The following is a 13,485-nucleotide window of genomic DNA, read 5'->3' as shown; positions in this document are numbered from 1 at the left end:
ATTTATTTAATTTTTTTTTTCATTGACTACGAATATAAATCACCGGGACAGACAATATGTCAGTAGGTTTTTGATATGTGTTTTTGAACTTTTAGCTTATTTGTCATTACTAAAGCGTTAAGTTAGAGTTCAAATCTTTACGCATATATATTTGGATATTTAATGGTTACGTTTTGCTTATTGATATTATCGTGATTCCTTTTTTATTATAATTTGTAACCCTTCCGACTTCTTACGGAGTGTATTATATTGACTCCACTTGTATCCATATTTATTTTATTTTTTTATATTTATTTATTTAGTTATTTATATATATATATTTGATAAATTAATGGTTGGCTTGAATATGTGGAAAAGTGTTCTAGCGACGTACCGTATAAGGCTACTTGCGGCATCAATTCTATAGATACAAGATATATATGATAAAGGTATTTAAAACGCGAGAACCGCTATAATCCAGTCCGGATCCAACATCACGAGTTGTAACTCGTAAGACATTGACACTTCCTATTTAATTATATCCGTTATTCTACCAAACCGATTGACTCTGGGTGATAAAATATATTATTGGTTTTTCTTAATGGAAAGGAATTCACACAACGTGTTAAGGAGATTATTATTTGATTTACACACCCGAGTCAGATTATCATGTGTTGAATTCCATGTTTACTGATTTAGCACTCATAAAATATTCCTAACGCACTCAATTGCGGTGTTTGTTTTTAGTGCTATTAATTCTATATAACGTGTCAAGGAACTATTAACACTAAGAAGTGTTTATTCCCTCTGTCAGACTCGTAATTCTGTTAATAATTCTACGTATATTCTTTCAAGGATTGATTTGGCACAGGATAGGCCCCCTAAACTGACAGGTGTCTTAGTGTGTCCCTTGTTTCATGACACGTGTTACAATCAGTTATGTGCTTTTTATATCTGTAAGCATTGTAGGCCAGTAAAATAGTGATTTGGCTTTCTGTAACATAGTAGGGAACCCTGGATGACGGAATGCAACCAGTTTATGACGATTGGTATGAAGAGATTATTACTAATACCTGGTCGTTAGTCATCTGCTGTGTTCTTCGGGTTTACCTCGTCACAGACCTACATATGATATTACATTTGATTACATTATTCTGATACACATACTTTAAATATACTTTTGCTTTAGGGTTTCTGCTCGAAGTGTGTATTGTTTTTGCTTAGCCGCTGACCCTGTTTCCGTTTCGAAGTGTTTATTGTTTGGGTTATGTCCTGTTGACGCTTGCTTTGTTCAGTTTTGTAACAGTTCTGCACTCCGACCCAGATATTCAATGCTCGCGATCTCTTGGGTTAAGGAATTTTCTTGTTTAGATACGGTTTTAACAATAGGCACGGATGTTTCTATATCTTTTAGTCCAATTAATGGTTCTTTGCTGTATGGTGCGGGATTGCGGATAATGCGTCAGCTATGATATTTGCTTTCCCCAGTAGATATCTTATCTTGGCTCCAAAGACCTGAATGATCATTTGTCACCGAGTTCCTTTTGGACTGTGATTAAAGCCTTTGAAAAACTCGGTAAAGGACTCATGTTCAGTAAGGACTTTATCAGGATAGCCATAGATTATGAACTTAAAATATACTAGTGAGTTAAAGATACCTAGCCCTTCCTTGCCTATTACTGTATATTTACTTTCAGAGGGCTTTAGTTTACGTGAATAAAAAGCTATAGGGAAGAACTGTTTATCATATTACTGAAGTAATACCCTCTTACCCCTTGGTCTGAGGCGTCTGTTGCGATAAAAAAAAAATTCCTTATTTAAGTCAGGGATTTTTTAAGTTAGGTAAGCTGCATTTTCCGCTTTTAAGATATTGAACGCCTGTTGATGCTTTTAGACCATAATAAATCTACGCTCTTCTTCGTAAGATCTGTTTAAAGGAGCTGTCATGATTGAAGAGTTACATATTTACATACGATTGTAATACCCACTAAAGCGCAAAAGTGCTGTATCCCCCCTTCCCCCTTTTTACGTTAATAAGTACCGGAAAAGTTATGAATAGCCGACACCTTACCATGGACTACTTTTAAGACCTTGACCAGACACATAAAACCTAGATAAACATGTTCGGTTTTTTAAAAACTCACATTTAGATATTTTACTCTGAGATTATTTGTCTTTGTCTCTGTAGCACTAGCTCTAGTTTATGTGAATGTACTTCTAAGGTATTAGAAAGGATTACAAGATCATCCATATAGGCATGTAGGTTATCCCCTAAAAGTCTCCAAAACACTATATTGTAATTGGGGCGCAAACGTAAGCCGGAGGCATACGTAAAAAATTGATAATGTCCCCTGAGTGTGCTAAAACGGAGTATGAGGTACAATCACTTAGGTAATGGTATCTGGTAAAAGCTTTTAAGTAAGTCCAAGTTGTGAAAAAAAGATTTATTCTAACCTAACAGAGATAAGATGTCGTCGGTACATAGCACTGGAAACTATCGGGAGTCGTTTCCTTGTTTAAGCGACAGAATCTACGCAGATACGCCAAGTCCGATCTTTTATGGCATGACGTTTGAGGGAAAAATTATATGGGCTTATTTGATTTCCTAATGACTCCTATTAACTAACATTTTTTCAACTACGTCATTTATCTCTATTTGAAATTTCATTGAAAGTCTACACGAAGGTACGTATATAGCTTAATGTTTGTCCTTAGACCGTATTTTGTGTTAAATTACATCCGTTTTTTTCCCAGAGATCACTCGCTAGTGGAGAAACTTCCTTGGTATTCAGGTAGAAGATAAAAAAAAATTCTGCTGAATCACCTCTGCTTGAATGACTTTACGGATATTACTTTAGATAGATTATCAGAGAGATTCATCCACGACTGGTTTGGGCGTGATTAAAAATTAGCAACAATAAAAAATGCGATATTTATAACTTCCGTATCCACGATATGTATACTTTTAGGGCTTTGTTCGCGGAAATCGTTATATTTCAGTGTCGGGAAGGATTAAAATTTCATTTCCCAGCAAAGTCTTTTTACACGCACTAAGACATTCGAGGGTGCATGCTTCTCGAGATTTTGCGTGCAGAGTGCGACTGCGGTTGTGGGAGAATTCTGTTGGGTCATTTGAACAGAATGTTACGATTCATGAGACAAATGTATAGTTCCTTTATATAAGTTATTATTTGATTAACTGTCTCATTTTTTGTTCAAACGGATTTTAATATGTTTGAAGGTTTATAGGATTTTCCTTTGATAAACACGCCTTATTTTGCAGGATGTAAGATAATATTTTGTATACCCCTAGATGGATCTTACAATTACACTACATACAGATCAACGTTTTTTATAACTATAGAGGTATCTGTAAACGCTCGCTTATCCGGACTTCTCATTAGGGAAGTTCGAACAACAGACGGTGAGTCCGTAAATACTGGTAATTAATTGTACTAAAGGAATAAATAAGATATTCTAATTTTTACGGCGCGTACAGTCGGGCTTAATCCACCAGTATTTATTATAACTTAATGTATTAAAATTACTAGAACCTGCTCTGATTACTTGATACTGTCGTGTGATGCATAGGAAAATCCTTTTTAGTTCAAAAAGATATCGGTATGTATGAACCAACATCGCTTTTCCCCACTCTGCTAGAGTCGCTTATTTGTGGAATTTGCTTCGCTTTGAAAACTCGGCAGATTTAACTAACCTTGAACCGCTTGACTAGGTGACACAGTCACCCGAGTTTGCTTGTTTGATTCTGAACGGGCTACTGTTTCTATTTCTTTTTGTAAGGGTAATTAGATCCTTCTCTTTTATTACCATCGGCAAACGTATTGTGTGTTTTTAGCATTATGTTGCTGGTTACGTATAAAGCAATGAATGATCGAACTATTAGGAACTGAGCGATACTAATTAAGACGAGTTATCTCTACTGCATTCAATCTTAACTGTTTGTACTTCATTTCTTTGCTAAAATTTGAAATAGTGAGGGATCCTGGTCAGCGCATTTAGCCTGATGAAAGTTTTTTTTTTTTTACAGACATGTTATTCCTTGCAATCCAGCCATATTTTTAAAGTTAAGTTGAGTCATTGAGGTTCGATATTTTATATAACTCAAAAAACTCAAGGCTAAAACTGCGATCGGGACTTTAATTTATATAGATTTGTACGGGTGTTCCGCTTGTTTTTTGTGTGTTTTCTAATCACTACGGTGCTTAACGACCCTATCCGTGCATCTGTATAAAATACAGACGTCCACTGCGTAAACGCATATTCACTGTTTAATATGATTTGTTACGTAAGGGATTAATAATCACCCAAAATGATAAAATTAACATAGTATATGATTATGATATTTCAGTAGAACTTCCGGAAACAGACACTCAATGATAAAAAAACTCGCAGTAGCGAAATCTCAATGATGTAGATAATTTCTGTAAAAAAGTAAGATTAAGAATGTCTCTAACTTCAGCCACAGGAATAACGAAATTCGACCTGTAAAGGAAACACTCAAAGTTTACTCCAAATGAAATCAATAAAAAATTGTACTTAGCTTGCTTTTGTGGGAAGTCACGGTGTTCCGATAACAACACACGGCCTTGGTCCTCCTTCTCTATTTAGCGGACGACCTGGTTTGGCTTCAGTTTCCCCGTGCGCGTTGTTTCGATGATTCGAGCCCGATGCTGCAGACGCGTTCGGTTTGTTTCTTGCAGTGCCGGAAACGCTCACTAACGATGTTTTCTTGAATGATTCTAATGAGAGACGAAGCTTCCGTTGCCGTAGGAAAAGGACACGTCGTTTTTTTGTTTCTTGAAGTTATTCACTAACGATGATACTAAGTTGCTTGACGAATCTTGTTGTTTTCCGAAGTCGCTCACTAATGATGATACTAGGTTGCTTGAAGAATCTGCTGCTTTCGTCGTCGTTGACTTCATGATTTATTATTCTGTTTTTTCTTCGTAGGACGTTGTAGAGTTCTTCTGGTCCGCTGGCCACCAATTATTAGGGCTTGTGCCTTGTATGATAAGGCGCCCTATGAGGTAATGTTAGACTAGCGATAAACTTACGCTAAGTCGGTTGGTATTGCACTTCCATCTTCAATGGAGTGTCTGGGGTTTTGTAGATCACTTACGAAGTCGGTATTATCTTTACGACGATGTGTTCAAACTCATGGTTCGGTGAGGTTCTTGTAGAAAACACAAGGTATAAAAATAGTATATTCTTCTGAAGTTTTACATGATGAAGATCAGGTATGATCGTACAAGTCTTCTATGACGATAGCTTGATCGCTTTCTGCCAATGATGATGGCTAATCCTATTCCTCTACATGATAAAGCTTAGGTAAAGAGGTACAGGTCTTCTAATAACGATAGCTAACTCTGTTCTGCCCGTCTACCATCTCTGTTACAAGTTATGAAGGAACAGACAGTAGTTCGAACATATGAACATACTATCAGATGACATAGTTTCATACGAACACACAATCGAATGAGACACGCTACAGATCACGTAGGCCGTTTGAATAATAGGTCGGGGTAGTTGTCTCAAGCAGGGAGCTTGGACTAATGTTTATAAACAATTGAATGACTACAGGTGACGGCATGTTATCTTAGCTTACATACTTATTGTATACGTCATCTTTAGCGTCTCTAGTCTGATCACATTCCTGCAAGCAATCTGGTTGACCATCTTTAGTTTTAGACTTTTATATATATGGACTAACATTCCATATTTTTATTATGTAACACTTACATATATATACATACATTATATATATATACATATATATGTATATATATATATATATATATATATACATATATATGTATTATATATATATATATATATATATATATACATACACATATACTACATGATTACACACAATAACATATACAACAGCGCCATCGTTACTAACAACACATACGTATCTGGTAAAAATAAATTACTTCTTGTAGATTCTAAATATGTATATATATATATATATGCATATGTATATATATATATATATATATATATCATATATATATATATATATATATATATATATATATATATATAGTATATAACAGAATCACGAAAGTTAGGAACGTGATAAATCCATAAATAAAGATAAATGCCACGAAGGAAAATAAACGAAGGAGTCTGCGAGATCTTTCGGCTGAAAAGCCCTTTACTGAAGTTTTTTACAGACATGTTATTCCTTGCAATCCAGCCATATTTTTAAAGTTAAGTTGAGTCATTGAGGTTCGATATTTTATATAACTCAAAAAACTCAAGGCTAAAACTGCGATCGGGACTTTAATTTATATAGATTTGTACGGGTGTTCCGCTTGTTTTTTGTGTGTTTTCTAATCACTACGGTGCTTAACGACCCTATCCGTGCATCTGTATAAATACAGACGTCCACTGCGTAAACGCATATTCACTGTTTAATATGATTTGTTACGTAAGGGATTAATAATCACCCAAAATGATAAAATTAACATAGTATATGATTATGATATTTCAGTAGAACTTCCGGAAACAGACACTCAATGATAAAAAAACTCGCAGTAGCGAAATCTCAATGATGTAGATAATTTCTGTAAAAAAGTAAGATTAAGAATGTCTCGTAACTTCAGCCACAGGAATAACGAAATTCGACCTGTAAAGGAAACACTCAAAGTTACTCCAAATGAATAAAAAATTGTACTTAGCTTGCTTTTGTGGGAAGTCACGGTGTTCCGATAACAACACACGGCCTTGGTCCTCCTTCTCTATTTAGCGGACGACCTGGTTTGGCTTCAGTTTCCCCCGTGCGCGTTGTTTCGATGATTCGAGCCCGATGCTGCAGACGCGTTCGGTTTGTTTCTTGCAGTGCCGGAAACGCTCACTAACGATGTTTTCTTGAATGATTCTAATGAGAGACGAAGCTTCCGTTGCCGTAGGAAAAGGACACGTCGGTTTTGTTTCTTGAAGTTATTCACTAACGATGATACTAAGTTGCTTGACGAATCTTGTTGTTTTCCGAAGTCGCTCACTAATGATGATACTAGGTTGCTTGAAGAATCTGCTGCTTTCGTCGTCGTTGACTTCATGATTTATTATTCTGTTTTTTTCTTCGTAGGACGTTGTAGAGTTCTTCTGGTCCGCTGGCCACCAATTATTAGGGCTTGTGCCTTGTATGATAAGGCGCCCTATGAGGTAATGTTAGACTAGCGATAAACTTACGCTAAGTCGGTTGGTATTGCACTTCCATCTTCAATGGAGTGTCTGGGGTTTTGTAGATCACTTACGAAGTCGGTATTATCTTTACGACGATGTGTTACTCATGGTTCGGTGAGGTTCTTGTAGAAAACACAAGGTATAAAAATAGTATATTCTTCTGAAGTTTTACATGATGAAGATCAGGTATGATCGTACAAGTCTTCTATGACGATAGCTTGATCGCTTCTGCCAATGATGATGGCTAATCCTATTCCTCTACATGATAAAGCTTAGGTAAAGAGGTACAGGTCTTCTAATAACGATAGCTAACTCTGTTCTGCCCGTCTACCATCTCTGTTACAAGTTATGAAGGAACAGACAGTAGTTCGAACATATGAAACATACTATCAGATGACATAGTTTCATACGAACACACAATCGAATGAGACACGCTACAGATCACGTAGGCCGTTTGAATAATAGTCGGGTAGTTGTCTCAAGCAGGGAGCTTGGACTAATGTTTATAAACAATTGAATGACTACAGGTGACGGCATGTTATCTTAGCTTACATACTTATTGTATACGTCATCTTTAGCGTCTCTAGTCTGATCACATTCCTGCAAGCAATCTGGTTGACCTCTTTAGTTTTAGACTTTTATATATATGGTAACTAACATTCCATATTTTTATTATGTACACTTACATATATATTACATACATTATATATATATATACATATATATGTATATATATATATATATATATAATATATATACATATAGGTATATTATAGTATATATATATTATATATATATATATATATATATATATACATACACATATAACATACTACATGATTACACACATATACATATACAACAGCGCCATCGTTACTAACAACACATACGTATTCTGGTAAAATAAATTACTTCTTGTAGATTCTAAATATGTATATATATATATATATGCATATGTATATATATATATATTATATATATATATATATATATATATATATATATATATATAGTATGCTATAACAGAATCACGAAAGTTAGGAACGTGATAAATCCATAAATAAAGATAAATGCCACGAAGGAAAAATAAACGAAGGAGTCTGCGAGAATCTTTCGGCTGAAAAGCCTTTAGACTCCTTCGTTTATTTTTCCTTCGTGGCATTTATCTTTATTTATATATACATATTACTATCTATCTATATATATATATTTATGTATATATATATATATATATATATATATATATATATTATATATATATATACAGACAAAGGGAGATAAACAATACACGGTGCATTGCCTTACCTTTGGCAAACGTCCCTGGCTTGTTTGACTGTGTCTAACGACCATAAAAGTGATGTCACCTCGGGGAAGGACACCTTTGTCAGGGCATAGGCTCTTCTAACAGCTTTCTCCTCCCTGTTGAAGGAGATGTTAGTATCATAATACGAGGAATTTGTTTCATAGTTTGGCTTCTTTCTGTCGAAAGAGGTTTCTAAGATATAAATAACCAGATACACAAGTAAAAGCGTCTTTTTAGTCGTCGGAGTTTCCTAAATTCTCTTTGCTTTATGTACTGTAACTAGGAATTTGAATTCTTTACATGTTCCTTAATCAATATGGAGCTACTTTTGGGAAACTTAATAAATAAATAAATAAATAAATACTGAATTTTCACTGTACATAAATATTTGCTCTCGGTAATTATACTCGATTTATGAAAGAAACGAAAATAGCAATGTATTAAATTGGATAGATGAATGAAAAAGACTAAAAAGTGGTGAATAAACATAAATCTTTAGAAAAAGATAAATGTTTAACCAGGTGTTCTAATCAACATTGTCAACTATCATACCGTATACCAAAGGTGTGGATACGGTACAGTACAAAAGGATGGCGAATGGAATTCGTAAAGTAAACGTCTAATAGACGTGATAACCGAAGAATGCGGAAAAAGACACGGGAGGAACAATCCAATGAACAAGAGGCGAATATTCTATTGCCTTGCATAACTGAGGGTGTTCCCCTGTTTCATTAAAGAAAAAAAAACACACACACGCACAAACACATCCCTCGTCATGTAAAGTATCCCATAACTGTCAATACCTTGCGATCCCAAAAACACATTCTAGTGATAAACAAGTAAACAATGCGCAGAAGAATTCGGCGCAGTCCTAATTTTCTGTACAGCGAGTAATGCTGTATTAAAATCTCAGCCACGGCCCAGTGGTGGCATGTGTTGTTGGCCAATATAACGGTGCCAGACGCACGATCATGGCTAACTTTAATTTTAGGAAAAATAAAAACTACTGAGGCTTGAGGGATGCAATTTGGTATGTTTGATGATTGGACGGTGGATGGTCAACATCCAATTTGCAGCCCTCTAGCCTCAGTAGTTTTTAAGATCTGAGGACGGGCAGACAAATTGCGGACGGACAGACAAAAAGTCATATCAATAGTTTTCTTTTACATTTATAAATACAATTTATAAATGATTTGTTCTCCAGACTTGACAAAGGTGTAATGTGTGAAGTCTGTTATGAAATCTTGAACTTATATGGTTGAAATTTCTGTTGTGTTGTGCCTAAATGTAACAAAGGACTGGAGTCGGACTACAGTAATGTATATATATCATTCCCTCTACAGTAATTTACATGTATGTATATTATAATATAAATATTAAATAATATATTTATAATATATATATATATATATATATATATATATATATATATATATATATATATATATATATATATTATATGTGTGTGTGTGTGTGTGTCAGTCTTTCTTAGTGTTAGGACATTATTTGTTTCCTGTATTGTATATGTTAATATTATCATTGTTTTGTTTGTTTGTTTCTTTCTTTGTTTCGATGGTGTTTTTACGTTGCATGGAACCGGTGGTTATTCATCAACGGACCAACGGCTTTACGTGCATCCGAACAACGTCGAGAGTGTACTTCTATCCCCAGAAATACCACATCTCTCACCCCTCAATGGAATGCCCGAGAATCGAACTCGCGTTCACCGAGGCGGCAAGCCAAGATCATACTAACGACGCCACTGAGGCGCTACATTATCATTGTATCCTATACGCTGTGGTCAATACACTTATCTATCTATCTGTCTCTCTCCCATTCATGAATATCATTTTTCTCTCAATCTCTCCCTCAAACGTTTTATACCCCCTCTCTCCCTCCTGCTGATACTTTCTTTTTCCTACTTTACTGTACTCTCTCTGGACCTCCGATTGTACTCTCGCTCCGTCTCCTCCAATACTGTTTTCTCTGCTTCCGCTACTAACTCGCTCGTTCCCATTCTCTCTCTCTCTCTCTCTCTCTCTCTCTCTCTCTCTCTCGTGTATTTCTGCCCCTCCTGTATTGTCGTCCCATCTATGTATCTATAGCAAAAAAAAAAAAAAGTCAATGTAAATCTCAGTCCGTCTTTTGTCCCGAAATCTGAACTTGCGGTAAGATTGAAAATACGAGAAAAATATATTTTCGTATTCTATAAAACTTGCTCTCTCTCTCTCTCTCTCTCTCTCTCTCTCTCTCCTTCTCTCCTCCTCTTATATATCTGTTCCATTTATACATTTGTAAGGTAAATTTTTTGTATATACCTCAATTTATCTCTCCATATATCAACCTATTTATAGAACCTTGCATCGTTTACAACTTCTCTCTCTCGCTCTCTCTCTCAACTTCATCTCCTCTCTCCTCTCTCTATCTCTCTCTCTCTCTCTCTCTCTCTCTCTCTCTCTCTCTCTCTCTCTCTCATCAACTTTGCCTAATTTCGTAAATAAAATTCCTCGGGTAGGAATCACGCTAGGAATAGAAATCACGCTTGAAAAAATAAAAAAAACACACACTTCCATAATATGTCAAGGACCTTTGGGAATTAACATATATGAGTTAAGAGGTTAAATTACAAGAAGACCAGCCAGTAAAGAAACAATTTATCATAAATCAAAGTAGTGTATCATGGAAAAGACAACTTTCGCAATAGAAAAAAAAATCATAGCCTAAAACACTCACAATAAGTAAAGACATGTGAGAATGATCCTTACGAAAAATATAGATATATATATATATATAGATATATATATATATATATATATATATATATATAGATATATATAATAATTATTATTATATTTTAAGGCTCCTTCTTAACAATAAATAGGAAAAATTCGAACTCACCTACCGAAACCTGAACGAGATATTCTTTTATCAAAAGCAATGTTAAGGAAACAAGAGCGAACAATAAAAAGAATACAAAACGAGCCTTGTTTTTCTTTTTTCTTTTCTGTGTGGGGTTGGGGAGATAGATGGGAGTAGGTGGGGTAAGGGGGGGGGGAGTGCGGGTGGAGAAGAGGAAGAGAGAGAGAAGAGAGATGAAATATAAGTGTAAAAGTCGAAGGAGGACTTTTCTTCTTCTTCCTAACTGGTCTTGAGATTTAATCCCATTACATTTTTCGGTCGAGCGGAAAATGTCCGAAGTTTCTGCCAAATCTGGAGTGGACATTTACAGTTTAAATGAACAATGCACTGGCCTTTTGGCCATTTTATTTCTTTGTTTGCTTGTTGTGTTAGTGTAGCAAGACTTAAACATGTACCCTTAATAATTAGCACCTTTAGATAAATTCTTTAATTTGCATAGCTTTAAATTATATGTTTTATTACATACAAATAAGACGATAATGAAATCGAAAATAGTATACTTTGGTAACCTATATAATTCTAAATGAAATATTTTGTTAGGTACAAGTGCCTGGTGACATTTCATTTTAATAATCATGGCCATGTTAGAAAAAATATACATTTTTCTAGTTACAAGACACCAAATTTGCAAACGTACCACTGCTTTTCTAACTTTAAAAGGATACCAACATTACAAAAGTACAATAACTCCTTTAAAGATAACGGCCACCGCCATTACCTGACCACTGCTAAGAATGTCTAATAATTTTCCTTTTTCTTTTATGTGACGAATATGATTAATGGCGCCGATATTGTAAACATTTAATTCAGCAACTTAATTAATGAACCTTAATAATAACGTTTGCACATTCAGGGGAGGTTTGCTTGTTTAGCGTATTTTGGTAGTGGGAAAATACATTTCACCAAGTGTCCTCAGAATAACAGAGACTTTTTATACTGTCATGATTAAACGCGTTGGTCGCTGGGATAGGAAACCTGATGTTGCTTTTCCAGCACCGGGGTGGGGCCCGTGGGGGGTGGTTATAAATCCAAGGGAAGAGGTACATCCATCTCCATGGAGATAGATGGCTGTAGATTTCATCACTTCGGTTGTTTTATGGGGATCAACATCAGTCGTGATTCTTGGACTACGTCAAAGTTGGAAAACATCTTTTGCACTGTTTCTCCAACTCTCTGAATTGTGACCTCCGAAGTCTGAACAGGACCCCAAGATTGAATGGTTTTTATATCACAACTACCTTTTCCATGTTTCCAAACACGACCAGACACAGAGTCAGACTTCCACCAACAGAGTCCTTTTAACTCTCGTTTTTTTCCCCGCTCTCTGTTGCAGCTGTCATTCTTATCCCATCCAGTCTTTCCCAGACAGTACTTGAACTAACATTTTTAATCTGTCACCAGCATCTGGAGCTCTCTTTATAACAGATACTATCCCTTCCCCAGTTCTACATCTGTCACCTAACCCAGACACAATCACTCTTTATCATTCCCATCTGCACACACTGTTCTTTCATTTTTATCTCATTAAGCGCTAAAACATCCAGTTCTTCTGCTTAAACATATTATCAATGATACACTTTTTTTGTGTATCATATCGATACACAGCTGAAATTCATATACTTCCAATTGAATTTTTTTTTAGATTTCTTGTAACAGGCATCCAGGGCTAAGAGGCTGTAAATCTCATACCCATTTCTATTTACGGTCAGAGTTTATGGCATAATGCTTCAATTTGATCGAGTCGAATATGTGTGAGAGAGAGAGAGAGAGAGAGAGAGAGAGAGAGAGAGAGAGAGAGAGTCTTCCTAATATACTAATGTACTCAGGGAATAAAACTGATCCTTTTTATGGAATACCAACCCCGTTCATGCTTGATAGTATTTCCGTACCGAAATGCCTCAAAGCCCAGGATACATTAAGTAGATTTGCTAAGTCGGGAGAGGTATACAGCTACGTATACCCATCAGTAAATATGATGCTAGAATGGAGGGTTTGTTCATGAGTAATGCGAGAGAACAAAGACCAGTCTCATTAGGGTAATGTTTAGTCGTTCCTGGATGTCTTGGCGG

Source organism: Macrobrachium nipponense, chromosome 26, assembly GCF_015104395.2.
Source record: "Macrobrachium nipponense isolate FS-2020 chromosome 26, ASM1510439v2, whole genome shotgun sequence".
In the NCBI taxonomy this organism is placed as follows: Eukaryota; Metazoa; Arthropoda; class Malacostraca; order Decapoda; family Palaemonidae; genus Macrobrachium; species Macrobrachium nipponense.
This window is presented reverse-complemented; position numbering follows the sequence as displayed.